The 22,489-nt window shown below is 44.7% G+C and overlaps 2 protein-coding genes and 1 pseudogene across 4 annotated transcripts in view; all 3 read right to left on the bottom strand.

Annotated features, from left to right (window-relative positions):
• Positions 1–4,925, bottom strand: part of TAOK1 (TAO kinase 1) — a 164,494-nt gene extending 159,569 nt beyond the window's left edge. For 2 of the 3 annotated variants that reach the window (XM_050763307.1, XM_050763310.1), the window contains exons 1-2: positions 4,678–4,925; positions 4,245–4,313 (exon numbers count right to left, since the gene is read on the bottom strand). The gene's annotated coding sequence lies outside the window, so the exon portion shown is untranslated. Of the gene's footprint in view, positions 1–4,244; positions 4,427–4,677 lie in introns of those variants that run through there. The other variant, XM_050763308.1, reaches the window with a different exon arrangement.
• TP53I13 (tumor protein p53 inducible protein 13) overlaps positions 1–22,489 on the bottom strand; it is a 343,577-nt gene that overhangs the window by 181,799 nt on the left and 139,289 nt on the right. The window lies entirely within an intron of this gene.
• Positions 8,732–8,855, bottom strand: LOC126940104 (uncharacterized; annotated as a pseudogene).

Genomic DNA, 22,489 nt, shown 5'->3' with positions numbered 1-22,489 from the left:
AGAAATAACACTTTTTTATTTGTTTCATTTTGTTTTGAGATAGAGTCTCGTTCTATCGCCCAGACTGTCAGGCAGTGGCACAATCTCAGCTCACTGCAATCTCCACCTCCCGGGTTCAAGTGATTCTCCTGCCTCAACCTCCCCAGTAACTGGGGTTACAGGCACCCACCACCATGCAGAGCTAATTTGTTTAATTTTTGTACAGACTGGGTTTCACCATGTTGGCCAGGCTGGTTTTGAACTCCTGACCTCAGGTGATCCGCCCACCCTGGCCTCCCAAAGTGCTGGAATTACAGGCTTGAGCCACCACGCCGGCTTCTGTTTTGTTTTTAGACAGTCTCACTCTGCCGCCCAGGCTAGAGTGCAGTGGCATGATCACAACTCACTGCGGCCTCCATCTTCTGGGCTCAAGCAATCCTTCCACCTCAGCCTCCCAGGCAGTTACAACAATCATGCACCATCACACCCCATAATATTTTCATTTTTTATTTTTTGGAGACAGGGTCTCACTATGTTGCCCAGGCTGGCCTCAAACTCCTCGGCTCAAGTGATCCTCCTGCCTCAGCCCCCAGCATACTGGGATTATAGGCATAAACCACCACACCTAGTCCCTGTTAATTAAAAAAAAATTTTTTTTATAGAGACAGGGTCATGCTATGTTGCCAGGGCTCCTCTTGAACTCCTGGCCTCAAGCAATCCTCCCACCTCAGCCTCCCAAAGTGCTGGAATTACAGGCCTGAGTCACTTCGCCCAGCCCAGAAATACTTTTTTGAAGAGATTCGTTCATATATGATCCTCATCCAAACATCAGCCCTCAACTAATATGTACCAAAAATGCTCCTCATTTATAAAAGATTAAATTAGTATGAGTGCAATTAGTTGTTATAATAAAGACCACTGAAAACAAAACAAAGATACAAATGAAAAAATTAAGTGATTTTAATATACAAATAAGCCAAATGCAAAACACAGAATTTATTTCCAGGTGAAAGACATGAAAGACAGATTAATCTCAACTCTAATTTCAAAGCCAACAATTGACCCCTAGGTAACTTCTGGATTTACTAAATATTCATGTCTACTAAGAACTGGCAAATTATTAAAATAAATCATACTCATGGTTAGTTATGAGCATCCAGTCTTTCTAGTATCCTGTTAACTAATGAGTTGTTTTCTTATTGTTAAAATGGCATCGTAACATGGGCCCAAATATCATATATATACCTTGTTATACAGAAAGCTTATTTTATATCACTACCCATTCAATTACCTGCCATATCCGCACTTCTCCCAAAATCGACATTATAAAAAATACAATAATTATTTTCTATTCAGTGCACTCACATTTTTGATCCTGTACATTGCTGTATTTCTTTAAAACCTCTCAGAGTTTAAATTTGTTTGCAATACTATCCTTTAGTTTAGAAGCAATGTTTTGTTACTGTCAAGATAATCTTAGACTATTAAAAGCCTTTAAATGCAGCTGATTCTCAGAAATTCTTCCACCTATAAAACATGAGAATTATAACCAAATTAACAAATCAGATATCAGAATGCCAAAAATTAAGTCATTAAAAGAGAATCCAGTGAAAGAGCCAGTTGTGAAAGAACAGGAAGTGATTTACACTGCCATTTTGTAGATGAACTATTTAGAAACATAAGAAGTGCCATACTAATCTGGAATCAACTCAGACTAACAGCTCTCAGCATTTTCTTTCTGACAGTGGCATCAGAGGTCATCTGAAATAACCCTCAGGCAATTTTTCCTTAATAATGTATTTAATTGATCATGAACATATTTTTCTACTTTTAGGCAACATTCCTACCAGCTCTGAAAAAGAGTTTTTTTTGTTTGTTTTTTTTTCAGTTGTCCTGAAGAGTACTCCTTAATTATAGCATGCTGAAATATAGCAAGTAAATAGTTAACCTATACCCTGTGTAAATCCTTTAAGTTTTGTAGCCTCTATTGATAAATCCTCTCTGCCTGCAACTTTCCAAGGTAAAAGCAGTCACTCTTTACTGAGCAGTATGCTTCGATCAACACATGCTAGTATATATGAATTAATTATCAACAAGCCATAATACGGAGAATTAGACTTCCTGGCATAATTTGCCATAATGGAAAAAACTCTACGTATCAACAACATGCAGCTTTGTCCCATGAAATAAATACCCAAATGAATAGTGTTATTTCACTTCAATGAATTGAGATGACCATTAAAAGGCAATAAAGAAAGCAAAGAGAATTCCGTCTTCTGAGGAAAAAAATAAATAAAATTTATTTAACATACCATGTCTCCTACATCAAAATCATGATATAAAATGACAGAAACTAAATTAGTGCCTGGCCCTATTACTAACATCTTTAAATCCCTATCTTAAAACAGGTTTCAAAATGCAACAAACACACCAAAAAAGCTCTATTGGACAACATTTAATGACAACATAAAATGCAGATGGCATTTGGAAATATTTAAAAATAAGTCACTAAGTAGAGCTGAAAACACTAAATACACCAAAGACAACTCATCTGTACACATTTTAGTCTTCTTCTTCACTTTGGGAAAAAATAATTTAATTCTACTAATAGTCATATGTGGAATATTTTAAAATCACATCACCAGTATTTACTAAACACTTAAAAAGAAAAAAATGTATCATCAGTACATGGAGACTTGAAAACTACTCTGGTCACAAAAAGCACTTGGCAGCACATTTCCAGAATGTTTAAATTTTTATTTATTTCTACTCAACTAAGAACAAAACCAACAAGTACTACTGTAAATCAGATAAGATGATCTGCTTTCAGACAAATATGATAGGTAGCAAAAGAAGTGAAAAAATGACTGACTACAGAAAATAGATCACAGAATAATTAAGCAGATTAATAAGAACAAAGCAACAGCTGCAGAAAGGTTTGTAACCCAACCATTTTCAAAAAATTCCAATTTCAATATTATACAAAACAGTATTAACCCTAAAAATTCGCAGCTTAGGGAGAAATGCCCATCAGACAGGCTGTCTGTATGTAATAATCGTTAATAATTTTTTTTTCTTTTTTTGAGACAGAGTCTCGCTCTGTCGCCCAGGCTGGAGTGCAGTGGCACCATCTCGCCCCACTGCAACCTCCGCCTCCCGGGTTCAAGCGATTCTCCTGCCTCAGCCTCCCGAGTAGCTGGGACTAAAGGCGCCCGCCACCACGCCCGGCTAATTTTTGGTATTTTTAGTAGAGACGGGTTTTCACAGTGTTATGGTATCGATCTCCTGACCTCGTGATCCGCCCGCCTCGGCCTCCCAAAGTGCTGGGATTACAGGCGTGAGCCACCGCGCCTGGCCAATGAACTACAAAAGTCATAGAAAAAGAAAAGGGAAATGAGGATGAGGAGGTACAAAATTATTTTATTGAATTCTAACTAAAACCCAACCTGCTCACAAAAAAATGTCAACTCAGACATCTCTCAAAAAGAGAGACACCAAAACTGTTCTAACAGAAGAGGAGTCCCTCTCGAGAGGCCATATCCTCCAGCAGTAACACCAGGAGCAGATACACTTCCCATGGACAGATCTCAGGGGAAGAGTATTAAAACGGTACTGTCATCGATTTAAAACCAAAGGAAAAAGAGTAACCTTTTAAAGGGAAGCGCCATTACTTCCCTCTCCTGCTCCCCCTCCCTTCTGTGTATACATGAGTCTGTGTATGAAGAAACTGCCTTGGACTTCTGCAGCATTGCAGTAGACTAGAGGATGGGGAAGGGGGAAGGGTAGGGGGAGAGAAACGCTTCCATCACCCCTGCAGAAGAGGGGTATAGATTTCCTGTGCTAGGGGGTGGAATCCACCCAGCAAGCCACTCAGAGCAGTCTCCCTTCCCAAGAATACACAGACACTACAAAGGAGAAGGAGCGGGAGGAGCAGAGGCACCAGAGGGGAAAGGGACCTCGCGCCTTTAAACCGGGGTGCACATCAAGCCAGTCTCCCAGTGAGAGCCACACCTTCCTCGAAACATCCCCCTTCCAACACCCCTTCCGGTGACCCTCAGGAAAAAGGAATGGAATTGCTCTCGCCCCTTAAAACGGGAGGGCGCCCAGCTCACCAGCTTCTTCACCCCACCCACAGAATCACAGACCCTCCTTGTCTCCCTCCCCCACCCCACCCCCACATTCCGTCTTCCACACACAGGCCCGAGTGGGCCGAATTTCCCCGCCCCCCTCCATATCTCCCTTTCCCAAAGCAGAGGTGCCCTTACCCTTTCGCCGACAGGTCTGGGGCGGAGCAGGCAGGCGCAGCCCCCGGCAGCGCTCTGGTAGCCGCTACCCTGGAGGGTGAGGAGTGAGGAGGAGGAGGGGGCCCGGCGACAGACCGCCGCCCCCCCCCCCCACAAGAGCCCCAGCGAGCCGCCCAGCCCAAGCTCTGCAACAAGGGGCGGGGGGGGGGGGGGGGGCGAAGGGACTACCGGGGTCGAGGAGGCGCCCTTAGCGCTTGGGCTCAGTTAAGATGGCGCGGGGAAGTGCCGGGAGCCGTAGCCGCCGCTGCCGCCTCGGGGGAACCGGCCCGGGCCTCGGCCGCCTCTCGTCCTCACACAGCCGAGGCCCTCTCGGTCCCCCGCCGCGGCCCCTCGGCGGGCGGGCCCACGCGCAGCCCTCCGCCACCACCACCACCCCTGGGAAGGGGGCGCTCACAAAGGGAAGAGAGGCCGCGGGCCGGCCGGCGGACGGTGGGGCGGGGTCCCCCGGGGCTGGGAGGCCTCAGATGTTCTCGAGTGCCTAGTGCGCTCGGCCCGCGAAGGGCGCAGGGCGAGCGGGACCCCTCCTCTCTCCTCAGGCAGGCGGCGGCACCGACTCACTCTCTTTGCCACCCTCCCTCTCTCTCCCCGAGCCCTGAAGCCACAGAGCCCGGCCGCTGCCCAGGTTCCCCCCCTTTCCCCGACACCACTCCCCTCCTCCCGACCGTCAGCCCCGTCTCTGATCTCGCGAGATTTCCCGCCTGACAGGCCCGACCCAGCGCGAGACACGACTACATGCGCGCGCGCGCCATCACAGGAGCGCGCAACGCTTGCTATGGGCGGAGTTGTCCCGGTGGCCCGAAGTCCCAGCCTCTGTCCAGCATACCCTCACTGAGTTTAGGGAGCTTCTAATGCCATGCGGGCATCAGGTGCACTCATTTCACCCCGGAGATCTGCAGAAGGGTTTATCTGCACTCCCCTTCCTTCCGGCTTCCCACCTCCAAAGCCCGCCACTGATCCTACGAATAAGTTTGCCCTGGAGTGTGGAATATCCCATTCCTGCACAACTTGGTTCGACACCCCCTCCCTGGTGGGATTCAGAGGTACACTGGGCAGCGCAATCAGTATGCAGTTGAGTTTTTGAGATTCTAATAGTTGATAGTAATTCTTGGAACGACAGTAAGACTTGGAAATACAGATCTAAGCCACCCTATATATTGGTGATGGTAGAAAAGAGATAACTTCTTGAAAAGTGTCTGTGGGTTTAGTAAGTTGAGTAATGAGAAGTTTTGGAACAAGAGCAGCAAACAAACTAAAGACTCCAATGCAGAGAAGAAGTACAGTTTATATTCTTTTATCTCAAAACTTTTTTTTTTTTTAAGGGAAAACCCCTTCAGTACTTATTCAGTAACACTAAAAGTACAGTCATAAAAAATCTTGGTTCTTCAAAGACAAAACCACATGATTATCTCAATAGATGCAGAAAAGGCCTTTGACAAAATTCAACAGCCCTTCATGCTAAAAACTCTCAATAAATTCAGTATTGATGGAACGTATCTGAAAATAATAAGAGCTATTTATGACAAACCCACAGCCAATATCATACTGAATGGGCAAAAACTGGAAGCATTCCCTTTGAAAACTGGCACAAGACGGGGACGCCCTCTCTCACCACTCCTATTCAACATAGTGTTGAAAGTTCTGGCTAGGGCAATCAGGCAAGAGAAAAAAATAGACGGTATTCAGTTACGAAAAGAAGAAGTCAAATTGTCCCTGTTTGCAGATGACATGATTGTGTATTTAGAAAACCCCCTCATCTCAGCCCAAAATCTCCTTAAGTTGATAAGCAACTTCAGCAAAATCTCAGGATACAAAATCAATGTGCAAAAATCACAAGCATTCTTATACACTAATAACAGACAAACAGAGAGCCACATCATGAATGAATTCCCATTCACAATAGCGTCAAAGAGAATAAAATACCTAGGAATCCAACTTACAATGGATATAAAGGCCCTATTCAAGGAGAACTACAAACCACTGCTCAGTGAAATAAAAGAGGACACAAACAAATGGAAGAACATACCATGCTCATGGATAGGAAGAATCAACATTGTGAAAATGGCCACACTGCCCAAGGTAATTTATAGATTCAATGCCATCCCCATCAAGCTACCAATGACTTTCTTCACAGAATTGGAAAAAACTGCTTTAAAGTTCATATGGAACCAAAAAAGACCCCGCATTGCCAAGACAATCCTAATTCAAAAGAACAAAGCTGGAGGCATCACACTACCTGACTTCAAACTATACTACAAGGCTACGGTAACCAAAACAGCATGGTACTGGTACCAAAACAGAGATATAGACCAATGGAACAGAACAGAGCCCTCAGAAATAATACTACACATCTACAGCCATCTGATCTTTGACAAACCTGAGAGAAACAAGAAATGGGGAAAGGATTCCCTATTTAATAAATGGTGCTGGGAAAATTGGCTAGCCGTAAGTAGAAAGCTGAAATTGGATCCTTTCCTTATTCCTTACACGAAAATTAATTCAAGATGGATTAGAGACTTAAATGTTAGACCTAAAACCATAAAAACTCTAGAAGAAAACCTAGGTAATACCATTCAGGACATAGGCATGGGCAAGGACTTCATGTCTAAAATACCAAAAGCAACAGCAACAAAAGCCAAAATTGACAAATGGGATCTAATTAAACTAAAGAGCTTCTGCACAGCAAAAGAAACTACCGTCAGAGTGAACAGGCAACCTACAGAATGGGAGAATATTTTTGCAATCTACTCATCTGACAAAGGGCTAATATCCAGAACCTACAAAGAAAAACAAATTTACAAGAAAAAAACACCCCATCAAAAAGTGGGCAAAGGATATGAACAGACATTTCTCAAAAGAAGACATTTATTCAGCCAACAGACTCATGAAAAAATGCTCATCATCACTGGCCATCAGAGAAATGCAAATCAAAACCACAATGAGATACCATCTCACACCAGTTAGAATGGCAATCATTAAAAAGTCAGAAAATCATTAAAAAATCATTAAAAAGTCAGGTGCTGGAGAGGATGTGGAGAAATAGGAACACTTTTACACTGTTGGTGGGATTGTAAACTAGTTCAACCATTGTGGAAAATAGTGTGGCGATTCCTCAAGGATCTAGAACTAGAAATACCATATGACCCAGCCATCCCATTACTGGGTATATACCCAAAGGATTATAAATCATGCTGCTATAAAGACACATGCACACGTATGTTTATTGCGGCACTATTCACAATAGCAAAGACTTGGAATCAACCCAAATGTCCATCAGTGACAGACTGGATTAAGAAAATGTGGCACATATACACCATGGAATACAATGCAATACTATGCAGCCATAAAAAAAGATGAGTTCATGTCCTTTGTAGGGACATGGATGAAGCTGGAAACCATCGTTCTCAGCAAACTATCGCAAGAACAGAAAACCAAACACCACATATTCTCACTCATAGGTGGGAATTTAACAATGAGATCACTTAGACATGGGAAGGGGAACATCACACACCGGGGCCTATTGTGGGGAGGGGGGAAAGGGGAGGGATGGCATTGGGAGTTATACCTGATGTAAATGACAAGTTGATGGGTGCTGACGAGTTGATGGGTGCAGCACACCAACAGGGCACATGTATACATATGTAACAAACCTGCACGTTCTGCACATGTACCCTAGAACTTAAAGTATAACATAAATAAATAAATAAATGTATTAAAAAAGAAAAGAAAAGAGAAAAAAAAACCGGTCACTTGCATGTACTTTACAATTATCAGACCCAAAAGGGGGAATCTTGTTCAAATAAGAATTAGGACCTGATGAGAAGTAAAGGTATTAAAAGAATAATCACTCTGAAAAACAAAAAAAAATCTTGGTTCTTTAACCAACAAAACGACTGAAATAAATAAACCTGTTATGTGAGTTTCGTGAATAAAAATTAACTCTGGGCCAGGCGTGGTGGCTCACGCCTGTAATTATAGCACTTTGGGAGGCTGAGATGGGCGGATCACCTGAGGTAAAGAGTTCAAGACCAGGCTGGCCATAGTAGATCTGTGCTCCAGGGAAGAAGCATGTTGATCAGGCCTAAGCAATCCGTGTATACAGTGTATGTATGACCATCCTCCAGTCTCGCTCAGGGATGGGCACATGATCCAATTAGAGCCAATGGGTGTAATAAGATTTTCTCTGGCTTTTTTGGGAAATAAGTTTTCTTACTTTCTCCCGAAAATGTAATATATGTATTAAATTCTCGAAATGGAGTCCAATGGTATGATCCTGGCTCACTGCAACCTCTCCTCCCAGGCTCAAACGATCCTACCTCAGCTTCCCAAGTAACCGGGACTACAGGCATATGCCACCATGCTGGCTAATTTTTGTGGTTTTTTGTAGAGATGGGTTTCGCCGTGTTGCCCAGACTGGTCTTGAACTCCTGGCCTCAAAGGATCTGCCTGCCTCAGCCTCCCAAAGTACTAGGATTACAGGTGTGAGCCACTGTGCCCAGCCTTTGATTTTTCAATGAGCAATAATCATACCTCGGATAAATCTCATTGGTTACAATACTGCCACTATGCAAAGTTTCTGAAATTTGATGATGATGATAATAACAAAAATAGTGAAATAGTTAACACTTATTGAGTGCCGATTATATGCCAGAGAGAGTTCTAAACACTCTACTTATTTACTCCTCACAATAACCATATTGGGTAGGTATAATTAATATTCCCTTTTAGAAATGGTGGAACTGGGCCTAGTGCAGTGGCTCACACCTGTAATCCCAGCACTTTGGGAGGCTGAGGTGGGCGGATTACCTGAGGTCAGGAGTTTGAGACCAGCCTGGCCAACATGGTGAAAAAATTAGCCAGGCATGGTGACACACACCTGTAATCCCAGATACTCAGGAGGCTGAGGCAGGAGAATTGCTTGAGCCAAGGAGACAGAGGTTGCAGTGAGAGGAGATAGTGCCACTGCACTCCAGCCTGGCCAACAGAGTGAGACTCTGTCAAAAAAAAAAAAAAAAAAAAAAAAAAAGAAAGGGAAAGAAAGAGAGAGAGAGAGAGTGGAACTGAGGCACAGAGAAGAATTTTGATTAACTTACCTAAGTTCTTATAGCCGGTTTGTGGTGAAGCCAGTTGTCAAACTCAGCTTTCACCCTGAACCACTATATTCTTTTTTTTCTTTTCTTTTCTTTCTTTCTTTTTTTTTTTTTTTTTTTTTTGGAGACAGAGTCTTGCTCTGTCGCCCAGGCTGGAGTGCAGTGGTGCGATCTCAGCTCACTGCAATCTCTGCCTCCCAGGTTCAAGCAATTCTTCTACCCCAGCCTCCTGGGTAGCTGGGACTACAGGCGTGCATCACTGCGCCTGGCTAATTTTTGTAGTTTTAGTAGAGACAGGGGGTTTCACCATATTGGCCAGGCTGGTCTCGAACTCCTGACCTTGTGATCCGCCCGCCTTGGCGTCCCAAATTGATGGGATTACAGGCATGAGCCACCATGCTCGGCCTATATATATATATATTTTTTTTTTTTGAGACGGAGTCTCACTCTGTTGCCTAGGCTGGAGTGCAGTGTCACGATCTCGGCTCACTGCAGCCTCCACCTCCCAGGTTCAAGCAATTCTATTTCCTTGAGAGAATATAAAGACTGGAATTGCTATTTCCTTTTGCTGTGAAGCCCCAGAACAAAGGCAACTCAGTGGAAAACACATTCTGGAGATAAAACCAGATCACTGAAGACCTGGAACTAATTCTGTCTAAAGGCAGTCCTGACCCTGGAGTTTTTGGCATGCGCGTGCCAAAACATTCCCATTTTTCTTAAGCTACGTTGGGTCTGGTTCTCTTTCGTTTGCAACCAAATAGTCCTCACACAGAACTGTTTATTTTTTGGCCTTTCCCACCAGGCTGTGATCTACACAAGCATATGAATGTTTGTCTTATTTATATCTATGTCCACAAACTTAGCATAATGTACATAATGACATTCAACAAATGTTTGCTATCAGTTCAATAATTCTGCAAACATTTTCTCCTATGTGTCAGAAATTGGGTTAGGTGTGGGAGATGTCAAGAAGAGTGACTGAAAGCTGTTTGCCTGGAGTGTATGGAAGAATAGCTGCTGCAAAGGTTAGTGTGATCAAGAACTCTAGGAAAAGATGTACACACATGGTAGAGTTCTCTGGAGGTTACTGTCACTTTGGCGCTATGTGCCTGGCTGATGGGTATATCTAGAGTCTTATACATGTCAGTGGTTTTCAGGATTGTCTAAGGTTCTAAGAATGTGTTGTGGTCACCTGCTTCCCAAACTGATGTACATACCAGTTATAGCTAGTTCTGCCATGTAAATTATGTATTTTCTGCTATGCTTCTCTGTGTCTCTTGACTCCCAAAAGTGTATACTGTAAAATGAATATGCCCTACCCATGTCTCAGACTTATGGTGAAGATCCTGTCTGGATATGAAAATTCTGTTGTATCCAGGTGATAACTGCTTTCTTTCACCTGACCACAAGTGCTAATATATTCTACTGTAGCTAGCATCCCCACAAAAAACATATCAGTTAGCCTCACTAGCAGTTCCATTCCACTTGTAGTGAACATCTGTTGTTCTTGTCTGTCCCAAATTTCTCCCTCTTCTTCTGGCAAAAAGTACCCTATGGCCGGGTGTGGTGGTTCACACTTGCAATCCCAGGACTTTGGGAGGCTGAGGTAGGTAGATCACTTGAGCTCAGGAGTTTGAGACCAGCCTGGTCAACATAGGGAAACCCCGTCTCCACAAAAATTACAAAAATTAACTGGGTGTGCTCATATGCACCTATAGTCCCAGCTACTAGGGAGGCTGAGGTGGGAAAATCACTTGAGTCTGGGAGTTTGAGGCTACAGTGAGCCCTGTTTACACCACTGCACTCAAGCCTGGGTGACAAAGTGAGACCCTGTCTCAAAAAAACCCATTTTTTTTAAAGTACTCTACAGTTCTTAGAGAAGTTTCCTCTCCATTGTTCTGTGGAGTTCTTGTGGAGTTATTACTCTGGGGCCTCTTGCTACAGATGGGCATACCATCACAGCGTGGGCAGCCAAAATAGCTCACCCCTTGGTGAAGCAACTGGGCCAGGGAAGGGCACATGACACAGAGCCCAAGCTGGACCACTCAGAGATGTTCATTTGGATTTTATATACTGCTTTGTGAGAGTGAGTTTTGCTTTGCCTTTGGGCTCATAAACTGGGATGATGTAAATCTAGACTTTCTATGGAAGTTCTTCCCATGCAGACCCCATCTCCCTCATCCAGCATCCCTCTGTTGCATAAAATAAACTACCAAGATGCAAGCTTTCCTCCGTATGATCTATGTGAAACCTGCTTAAATTGCTTATAGAAGCATGTCTATGGTTCATAAGCTCCAAGTTCTGATCTCATCCTCACAAAGTTTCAAATGCCTTCAAATTCTACATTTACAATATTCTAACATTTCTGTGTTGAGTAAATTTATGAAGAGGAAAAATAAAGGGCAAGTTTCATGATAATCATTTTCATGGTGCCATATGATAAGCGGGCCAGACCTCTGTCCCTTCTTCAGGGGTTTCTGAGCAGTGAGTAGGAGAGAGCAGGTTATGCAGGAGAGGTCTCCGCAGTGAGTAGGAGAGAGCTGGTTATGTAGGAGAGGTTGTTTAAAACCTGAACTTTGAGACACTCACTGTCTCTAGTGGATATAATACAACATACCATTAAAGGAAGCATTTTTTCTTTTTTTTTTTTTGATACAGAGTCTCACTCTATTGCCCAAGCTGGAGTGCAGTGGCACAATCTCGGCTCACCACAACCTTTGCCTCCCGGGTTCAAGCAGTTCTCGTGCCTCAGCCTCCTGAGTAGCTGGGATTACAGGCATGCACCACCATGCTGGGCTAATGTTTGTATTTTTAGTAGAGAAGGGGTTTCGCCATGTTGGCCAGGCTGGTCTCGAACTCCTGGCCTCAAGTGATCTGCCTGCGTTGGCTTCCCAAAGTGTTGGGATTATAGGCGTGAGCCACTGCACCTGGCCAAAGGAAGCATTTGATTAAAACAGATATTAGAAATTTTCCCTGTTCATTTCCTGTGTGTAAACAGTATTGATGGCAGCATTCAGTGTTGAGGTGTATTAAACTACGTGGCAGCAGTGGGAAGCACCCAAGTCCCCAGTTCACCAGCTGTATAACCTGCCCCAATATGGACACTCAACTTTATAACAAAACTCAATCTATAGAGAAAAATACCTAGGAATTGGGAGCTGGGTGTGGTGTGTGGAGAGACAGAAAAAAGGGAGACAGAGTCAAACACTTAACAAAACTTTTTAAGCTCCTGCGGCACTGATTTTTCAGTTACAGGGCCTAATATATTTTGTTTTTCCCAAACTTAAACTGATTTGGGCCGGGCGCAGGGGCTCACACCTGTAATCTCAGCACTTTGGGAGGCCAAGGCGGGCGGATTATGAGATCAAGAGATCGAGTTCAGCTTGGCCAACATGGTGAAACCCCGTCTCTACTAAAAATACAAAAATTAGCAAGGTGTGGTGGCGCACGCCTGTAGTCCCAGCTACTTGGGAGGCTGAGGCAGGATAATTGCTTGAACCCGAGAGGCGGAGGTTGCAGTGAGCTGAGATCAGGCCACTACACTCCAGCATGGCAACAGAGCGAGACTCCATCTCAAAAAAAAAAAAAAAAAAAAAAAGGCTGATATGAATTGTCACCTTTTTCTTTCTTTCTTCTTTGTTTTTTTAGACAGGGTCTTGCTCTGTCACTCAGGCTGAAGTACAGTGGTGATCATAGCTCACTGCAGCCTCGAACTCCTGAGCTCAAGGGATCCTCCAGCTTCAGCCTCCCAAGTAGCTGGGACTTACAGGCACACACCACTATGCCCAGATAATTTTTTTACCTTTATTTTTTGTAGAGACAGGGTCCAGCCATGTTGCCCAGGCTGGTCTCGAACTCTAGCCTCAAGTAATCCTTCTGACTTGGCTTGCCAAATTCGTGGGATTATATGCGTGAACCACTGCACCTGGCCCCAAAACACTTCCTACTGGTATATTACTCCTATTTGGTAAAGAGAAGTCCAAAGAGGAAGCCTAAAGAAAATCCCAAGCCAATAAAATACTAACTTATTTTATGTTTTGATTGCCAGCTGTTTATGTTTCATATGCTGTGTGGCAGAAATCTGGTAGGAATTGATGTAGATTTTTTTTAATCCTGGCAGATGTCAGCCAAAGCAAAGGGCATAACAAAATCACCAACTGGTTCTGAAGATACATTCCAAAAACCTCTCAGTCCACAAACATGCTGCCCAACCCTTCCTATAGTCACAGATGTCCCAGACAATCAACCGTGATGCACTGATCATGGGATGCCTGCCAGAAGATAGTGTCAGAGAAGTGGGATGAATATTTACCTCCTTACACATACACAGTAATAGCTAACACTTTAAAACATTTTCCATGGACCAGGCATGGTGCTAAGCACCTTACATGTTACTTAATCTAACTTACTTAATCTTCACACAACCCTCTGAAGAAGGTAACATTAACCCCATTTTACAGATAAAGAAAAGAATCCTCGGCTTGGTTATGAAAATGACACAAAGTAAGGGCAGTCACCGACCTTCTACATGAAACTCCAAAGTCAATGTCTTTTTTTTTTTTTTTTTTTTTGAGACAGAGTCTCACTGTGTCGTACAGTGGCACAATCTCAGCTCACTGCAACTTCCACCTCCTGGGTTCAAGCAATTCTCCTGCCTCAGCCTCCTGAGTAGCTGGGATTACAGGCATGAGCCGCTGCACCCAACCCAAAGTCAATTTGTTTTTGTTTTGTTTTTGAGACTGAGTCTCACTCTGTCTCTAGGCTGGAGTGCAGTGGTGGTGCAATCTTGGCTCACTGCAACCTCCGCCTCCTGGGTTCAAGCAATTCTCCTGCCTCAGCCTCCCAAGTAGCTGGGACTACAGGTGTGTACCACCACGCCCAGCTAATTTTTGTATTTTTTCTTTAGTAGAGACAGGGTTTCACCATGTTGGCCAGGATGGTCTTGATCTCTTGACCTTGCAATCCACCCACCTGGGCCTCCCAAAGTGCTGGGATTACAGGTGTGAGCCACCGCACCCAGCCCAAAGTCAATGTTTTTAACTGCTGCTGTATTGTACTACTTTTCCATCCACTGCTTCATTTCTTCAGGGCTGGATTTATTTTGGACTCTGAGGGAGCTTCTTTTTTTTTTTTTTTTTTTTTTTTGAGACAGAGTGTCGCTGTGTCGCCCAGGCTGGAGTGCAGTGGCGCCGTCTCGGCTCACTGCAAGCTCTGCCTCCTGGGTTCACGCCATTCTCAATACTCAGCCTCCCGAGTAGCTGGGACTACAGGCACCCGCCACCTTGCCCAACTAATTTATCGTATTTTTAGTAGAGACGGGGTTTCACTGTGTTAGCCAGGATGGTCTCGATCTCCTGACCTCATGATCCACCCTCTTCAGTCTCCCAAAGTGCTGGGATTACAGGCATGAGCCACCACGCCCGGCCTGAGGTGGCTTCTTTAACTTATTAATGGCTTGGTGCAGATGTGTATCTGATAGGTACTTGATACTAAAAGGTTTTTAGGTCAGGACTTTCTTATATTGAATTGTGTTCTACCAACTGTTGCGTACTTGGCCCAAGTACCTTGGCCCTTATGGGTTAAAATGGAAGAATCTGTTGCCTCCATGTGCAGGGCATTTTAAAAGGATTGGCATTTTTAAAAGATTTTCACAAAATGGATCACATTATATGAGAATATAGAGCTCAAGAAGAAACTCTGTACATGATCAGCTTTATTTTCCAGTCTGTAAAACCACACTTCTATCAGGCATCCTTCTGTAGACATGTTTGAGTGAGATGGGCAACAGAGCAAGACTCTGTCTCAAAAAAAAAAAAAAAAGGCTCAGCTTGGTGGCTCACGCCTGTAATCCCAGCAATTTGGGAGGCCAAGGTGAGCAGATTGCCTGAGCTCAGGAGTTCAAGACCATCCTGGGCAACACAGTGAAAACACATCTCTACTAAAATACAAAAAAAATTAGCTGGGCGTGGCGGTGTGCGACTATAGTCCCAGCTACTCAGGAGGCTGAGACAGGAGAATTGCTTGAACCCGGGAGGCAAAGGTTGCAGTGAGCTGAGATCATGCCACTGCAATCCAGCCTGGGCGACCGTGCAAGACTCTGTCTCCAAAAATAAAAGATAAAAATAGAGACAGGGTCTTGCTTTATTGGTCAGGTTGGTCTCAAACTCCTGGCCTCAAGCAGTCTTCACACCTCCGCCTCCCAAAGTGCTAGAATTATAGGTGTGAGCCCTTGCACCAAACCTGCTTTTTGTTTGCTTGTTTTAAAAGCTCACAGCCAGGCATAGTGGCTCACAGCATTCCAGCCTGGGCGTCAGTGCGAGACTCAGTCTTGAAAATAAAAAAATAAAAATTAAAATAAGGATCCGAAAAGCAAGCTATCTGCTTCAGTGGGATGTGTATATGATTTGTTCTCAACACTACCTCTTGTAGTAAGGGTCCTTGCTCTTTGAGTTGGTCATTCCTCTCTTCACCTATGTTGTCAACCACTCTCAGATGGCAACTCCCCCTCAGCATTAAAAACATGCCCTAGTTTCTTCTTCTTTGGGGAGAAAAGAAAGATTACTTTCGTCTCTTCTGTCTACAGCCAAGCTTCTTGGAATTCCAAATTATCTATCTTCCCACCTCTACTGAAATTGATCTTGCCAAGGTCAAGACTGACTTCCTGGTTGCAATGTCTAGTGAAGTCATTTAATACTTTTCTTCCTGTCATCTGCAGTATTTGACATCATTGACACTCCTTCCATCTTGAAACTGTATTCCTCCTTGGCTTTTTCAACACCACTCAAAACCAGATTTCCTTCCACCTTCCTGTCCTGGCAGGGTCCTCTTCCTTCACCTACCCCTTAAAAGATGCCTCTCCAATCCTGATCTCTTTTCCTGAAATTGTGATAGCAAGAATGTTCTCTTCTAGTTATTTCATACATTTGGGAGTGGAAAGAGATTCAGGCTTTCCCTAGTATTTTTAAATTTTTTTATGGAAAATTTCAAATATATTCAAAAGGAGTGCAATAAATAATAAACTTCCACGTGTCTGTCACCTAGCTTGAACTCATATAAACACTTTAACATTCTCTTTTACCTCTTCTGCCATAAGCCCTTATTCTCCCTGCTGGAGTTTTGTTTTGTTTTTTTTTAATTTATTTTAGAGACAGGGTCTCACTCTCTCTCCAAGGCTGGAGTGCAGTGGCACAATCATAGCTCACTGCAGCCTCAAATTCCTGGGCTCAGGCAGTCCTCCGCATTCAGCCTCCCAAGTAGCTTAGACTACAGGTGTGTGCCACCATACTCAGCTAATTAAAAAATTTTTTTTGTAGAGATAGAGGTCTCACTATGTGTCCCTGGCTGCTCTTCAACTCCTGAACTCAAGCAGTCTTCCTGCCTAGTGCTCCCAAAGTGCTGGGATTATAGACATGAGCCATTCACACCCACTCAACACCCCCGAAGTATTTTTATTTGTTTGTTTATTTATTTATTTATTTATTTTTTCGAGACAAAGTCTCACTTTGTCACCCAGACTGGAGTGCAGTGGCACAGTCTTAGCTCATTGCAACTTCTGCCTCCCAGGTTCAAGTGATTTTCCTGCTTCGAGTAGCTAGGATTATAGGCATGCCCCACTATGCCAGCTAATTTTTTTGTTTTTAGTAGAGCATGCTCAGCTAATTTTTTTGTATTTTTAGCAGAGATAGGCTACTTGGCCAGGCTGGTCTCAAACTCCTGAACTTGTGATCCACCCGCCTCAGCCTCCCAAAGTGCTAGGATTACAGGTGTGAGCCACCTCTCCCAGGCCCCTGGAGTATTTTTAAATAAACCTCTTGTAAATTATAACATTTCACCTGTATATACTTCAGTATGTATCTGTAACAAAGACCTTTATTGTAACATAACCACAATATCATTATCACACCTGTACAAAATTTTTTTTAAAAAGTTTCCTTTTTGGCCGGGCGCAGTGGCTCAAGCCTGTAATCCCAGCACTTTGGGAGGCCGAGACGGGCGGATCACGAGGTCAGGAGATCGAGACCATCCTGGCTAACACGGTGAAATCCCGTCTCTACTAAAAAATACAAAAAACTAGCCGGGCGAGGTGGCGGGCGCCTGTAGTCCCAGCTACTCGGGAGGCTGAGGCAGGAGAATGGCGTAAACCCAGGAGGCGGAGCTTGCAGTGAGCTGAGATCCGGCCACTGCACTCCAGCTGGGGCGACAGAGCGAGACTCCGTCTCAAAAAAAAAAAAAAAAAAGCCGGGCGCGATGGCTCAAGCCTGTAATCCCAGCACTTTGGGAGGCCGAGACGGGAGGATCACGAGGTCAGGAGATCGAGACCATCCTGGTTAACACGGTGAAACCCCGTCTCTACTAAAAAATACAAAAAACTAGCCGGCCGAGGTGGCAGGCGCCTGTAGTCCCAGCTACTCGGGAGGTGGAGGCAGGAGAATGGCGTGAACCCGGGAGGCGGAGCTTGCAGTGAGCTGAGATCCGGCCACTGCACTCCAGCCTGGGTGACAGCGCGAGACTCCGTCTCAAAAAAAAAAAAAAAAAAAAACTTTCCTTTTTTTTTGTTGTTTTTTGTTTTTTTGAGATGGAGTTTCACTCTTGTTACCCAGGCTGGAGTGCAATGGTGCGATCTTGGCTCACTGCAACCTCCGCCTCCCAGTTTCAAGCCATTCTCTTGCCTCAGCTTCCCAAGTAACTGGGATTACAGGTGGGAGCCATTGTGACTGGCTAATTTTTGTATTTTTTTAAGTAGAGATGGGGTTTCACCATGTTGGCCAGGTTGGTCTTGAACTCCTGACCTCAGGTGATCTGCCTACCTCGGCCTCCCAAAGTGCTAGGTGTGAGCCATTGTGGCCGGCCCCCATCTCTATTTTTTTTGTTTGTTTGTTTTTTTGTTTTTTGAGACATAGTCTTGCTCTGTTGCCAGGCTGGAGTGCAGTGGCACGATCTCAGCTCACTGCAACCTCCGCCACCTAGGTTCAAGCAATTCCCTGCCTCAGCCTCCTGAGTAGCTAGGACTACAGGCGTGCCACCATGCCCGGATAATTTTTTGTATTTTAGTAGAGACGGGGTTTCACCATGTTGGCCAGGATGGTCTCGATCTCCTGACCTCGTGATCCGTCTATTTTTAAAAAGAAAGAAAAAGCAACTCTACTAATTTTTACTATTATTTCCTCTCCTTTTGAAAGGCTATGTTAAATTCCCATACACCCGTACCACTTCTGGCTTTGATGACCTTCACTCCCTTATCACACCATAGGGGCAGCCCTTATTGCTCAGGACACACATGAACACAGAGATTTTCCCCATTACTGCTAAGAGACCCAACAGTCTGCTTTGGAATTAGATAATGCATCGAGAAAGCTAGCATTTATCTCAGATCAGACTATTTGAATGATAGGAGGAACATAGGATTGAGAAACTTTCGTTCCCTGGAAGGGAACACGCCAGTTGTGAAAAGCCCAAAGTTGTAAATTGTCAGATGGTGACTGCCTGGGAAACCTATCAAGATTCCTGACAGCTCAGCTGAGAACCTAATTACCAGTTACAAAGAGAGACAGGAAAAACGTGTTGTCAGAGTGCGCCTGGTCAGAGAGAATGAAGTATGATGTCCCAGCCTCATCACCAGCCTCCTTCTTGTTTCGACTAGAACAAAACACAATTAGTATAATTGACATTACACATGTTTATTATCTGGAACAAAGGAACCATGTCAAACCATAACTCTGTGTCAGCTGAGTCTTTGGTGATCACATAAACTGAACAATGGCATTTGACCTGATTGTGCAAAAACACTTCCGGGATTCTCAGTGCCAAGGATAATACCATCCTGTACTTAACTTTTCACCTGGAGTTTACACAAACTTCAACCAATCCTCCTAATTTCCCGGAGTGAAGAGGAGCAGTGATCTTTTGTTCTAGTGAAGCCCAGAGAGGGATAAGAACTTACCTAAAGCCACACAATCAGCAAATCAGCATCTTTTCTTTTCTTTTTCTTTTTTTTTTTTTTTGAGACAGAGTCTCTCACTCTGTCACCAAGGCTGGAGTGCAATGGCATGATCTCAGCTTACCGCAACCTCTGCCTCCTGGGTTCAAGCGAGTGTCCTGTCTCAGCCTCTCGAGTAGCTGGGATTACAGGTGCCTGCCATGACACCCGGCTAATTTTTCTTTCTTTTTCCTTTTTTTTTTGTGTGTGTTTTTGTAGAGATGGGGTTTCACCGTGTTGCCCAGGCTGGTCCAGAATTCCTGAGCTCAGGCAATCCACCTGCCTCGGCCTTCCAAAGTGCTAGGATTACAGGTGTGAGCCACCGTGCCTGGCGTCAGCATCTTATTTTCTAAGGAAAATAAATTAGTATCAGCCATGCTGCAACACCAACATGAGGAAATCAGCGCTCTTCACCAAGAATCCCTGTGCTGGGGAAAACCAACATTAGTGTATTCACATGCTAGTTTTTTTTTTTTTTTTTTTTTTTTTTTTTTTTTTGAGACGGAGTCTCACTCTGTCGCCCAGGCTGGAGCGCAGTGGCCAGATCTCAGCTCACTGCAAGCTCCGCCCCCCGGGTTCACGCCATTCTCCTGCCTCAGCCTCCCAAGTAGGTGGGACTACAGGCGCCGCCACCTCGCCCGGCTAGTTTTTTGTATTTTTAAAGTAGAGACAGGGTTTCACCGTGTTAGCCAGGCTGGTCTCGATCTCCTGACCTCGTGATCCGCCCGCCTCGGCCTCCCAAAGTGCTGGGATTACAGGCGTGAGCCACCGCGCCCGGCCTCACATGCTAGTTTTTACAAAGACTTCTAGTCTTGCAAAACTCACCCACACTTCCCACTCTCTTACCTCAATTGTATCAGCAGTAATTGAGCATGAATGCTAACTTTCTCAGTGGGAGATTTTTTTTTTTTTCAGTTCTTGAAAACAGGGACCTGGCACTTACAGCAGCGGGGGGATAGAGAGAGAATTAATATTTACTGGGGACCTATTATATTCCAGATAGTATGGTTTACCTCTATCTAATCTGTAAGCCAACTGGCAAAGTAGATGCTAGTATAGATATCATCAGATGCAATACCTGGAGCTCAGAAAGTTTGAGTAAATTGCCCAAGCTCACATATTTAGTAAATGGCAGAGCAGAATTTTTAACTTTTTATTTATCTGTTTATGTACCTTTTTTTTTTTTTTTTGAGACGGAGTCTCACTGACGCCCAGGCTGGAGTGCAGTGGCGCAATCTCGGCTCACTGCAAGCTCCGCCTCCTTGGTTCATGCTGTTCTCCAGTCTCAGCCTCCCCAGTAGCTGGGACTACAGGCGCCTGCCACCATGCTCGGCTAATTTTGTTTTTGTATTTTTAGTAGAGACAGGGTTTCACCGTGTTAGCCAGGATGGTCTCGATCTCCTGACCTCGTGACCTGCCCGCCTCGGCCTCCCAAAGTGCTGGGATTACAGGCATGAGCCACCACGCCCAACCTGTTTATATATCTTTTAGAACAGAGTTTGAAGTCTCACTGTGTCACCCAGGCTGGAGTGTGGTGGCACTATTTTGGCTCACTGCAACCTCTGCCTCGTGGGCTCAAGCAATTCTTGAGCCTCATTCTCCTGAGTAACTGGGATTACAGGCCTGTACCACTACACCCAGTTAATTTTTTGTATTTTTAGTAGAGATGGGGTTTCGCTATGTTGGCCAGGGTGGTCTCAAACTCCTGTCCTCAAGTGATCCACCCACCTCGGGCTCCCAAAGTGCTGGGATTACAGGTGTGAGCCACCACCCTGACCTAAAGTCAGTGTTGTTTATAATGCACAGTGCTACCTCAGTAGAAGAGGAGGAGCTATGGGGACCTCCCAAGAGATAAAATTGATGAAATAAGCGACTCTGAACTCCCAGTACTTTTGTTTTTATTTGTTTGTTTGTTTATTTATTTATTTTTAAATGCATCTTTTTTTTTCTTTTTTTTTTTTGAGACGCAGTCTCGCTCTGTCGCCCAGGCTGGAATGCAGTGGCCGGATCTCAGCTCACTGCAACCTCCGCCTCCCGGGTTTACGCCATTCTCCTGCCTCAGCCTCCTGAGTAGCTGGGACTACAGGCGCCTGCCACCTCGCCCGGCTAGTTTTTTTTTTTTGTATTTTTTTTTAGTAGAGACAGGGTTTCACCGTGTTAGCCAGGATGGTCTCGATCTCCTGACCTCGTGATCCGCCCGTCTCGGCCTCCCAAAGTGCTGGAATTACAGACGTGAGCCACCGCGCCTGGCCTTTATTTATTTTTTGAGACAGAGTCTTGCTCTGTCGCCCAGGCTGGAGTGCAGTGGTACTATCTTGGCTCACTGCAAGCTCTGCCTCCCGGGTTCACGCCGTTCCCCTGCCTCAGCCTCCCGAGTAGCTGGGACTACAGGCGCCCGCCACCACACCTGGCTAATTTTTTGTATTTTTAGTAGAGACGGGGTTTCACCATGTTAGCCAGGATGGTCTCGATCTCCTGACCTTGTGATCTACCCTCCTCGCCCTCCCAAAGTGCTGGGATTACAGGCGTGAGCCACCGCGCCCAGCCAAGAAATCCCAGTACTTTTGATTGTCCTATACACATATGGATTAGAATTGCCTGGCACAAATAGAAGGTATTCGGGCAAAATACTCCATCAGATTAAAAGATATTACAGAGAAAAGGGAACTGGGTTGGAGAAGGGGAGATTGGAAGGGAAATGAAATGGATGAAGAGAAAGAAGGATCAGGAAGGGAATATGCCTGGGAAATTTAGTAAGTAGCTTGGGGTTGTTACCAGAGACCTTGCACCAGGACCCACAGAACAATACAGAAGCCGATACTCCTCTTTTTTTTTTTTCTTTTTTCCTCTCTCTCCACTCACCATTTATTTTGTCTTCTGTAAAAGGATTAGCAGGATGGGCTCAGTGGGAAAGGAGGCCCCTGTGGGATCCTGTTACCAGCCATCTGTGTTCTGTTCTTTACTTCTGAACGAGACGGCTCCAAAACTCTGAGGGAGTTGGAGCTGCATACAGATCAGCAGAGCTGTTGCTAACAGCTCTGACGCCTGCAGGATGACTCAACCCTCTGTGCCTGGCAGAGTCAGCTGTGGTCCCCTGGAGCCTCCTACTCTAGGGAGAAAATCAGAGATGTGGGGAAGTGGCT

This window comes from Macaca thibetana, chromosome 16 (assembly GCF_024542745.1).
Source record: "Macaca thibetana thibetana isolate TM-01 chromosome 16, ASM2454274v1, whole genome shotgun sequence".
Lineage (NCBI taxonomy): Eukaryota > Metazoa > Chordata > Mammalia > Primates > Cercopithecidae > Macaca > Macaca thibetana.
The sequence above is the reverse complement of the archived record's forward strand: the minus strand, read 5'-3'. Positions and strand labels throughout refer to the sequence as shown.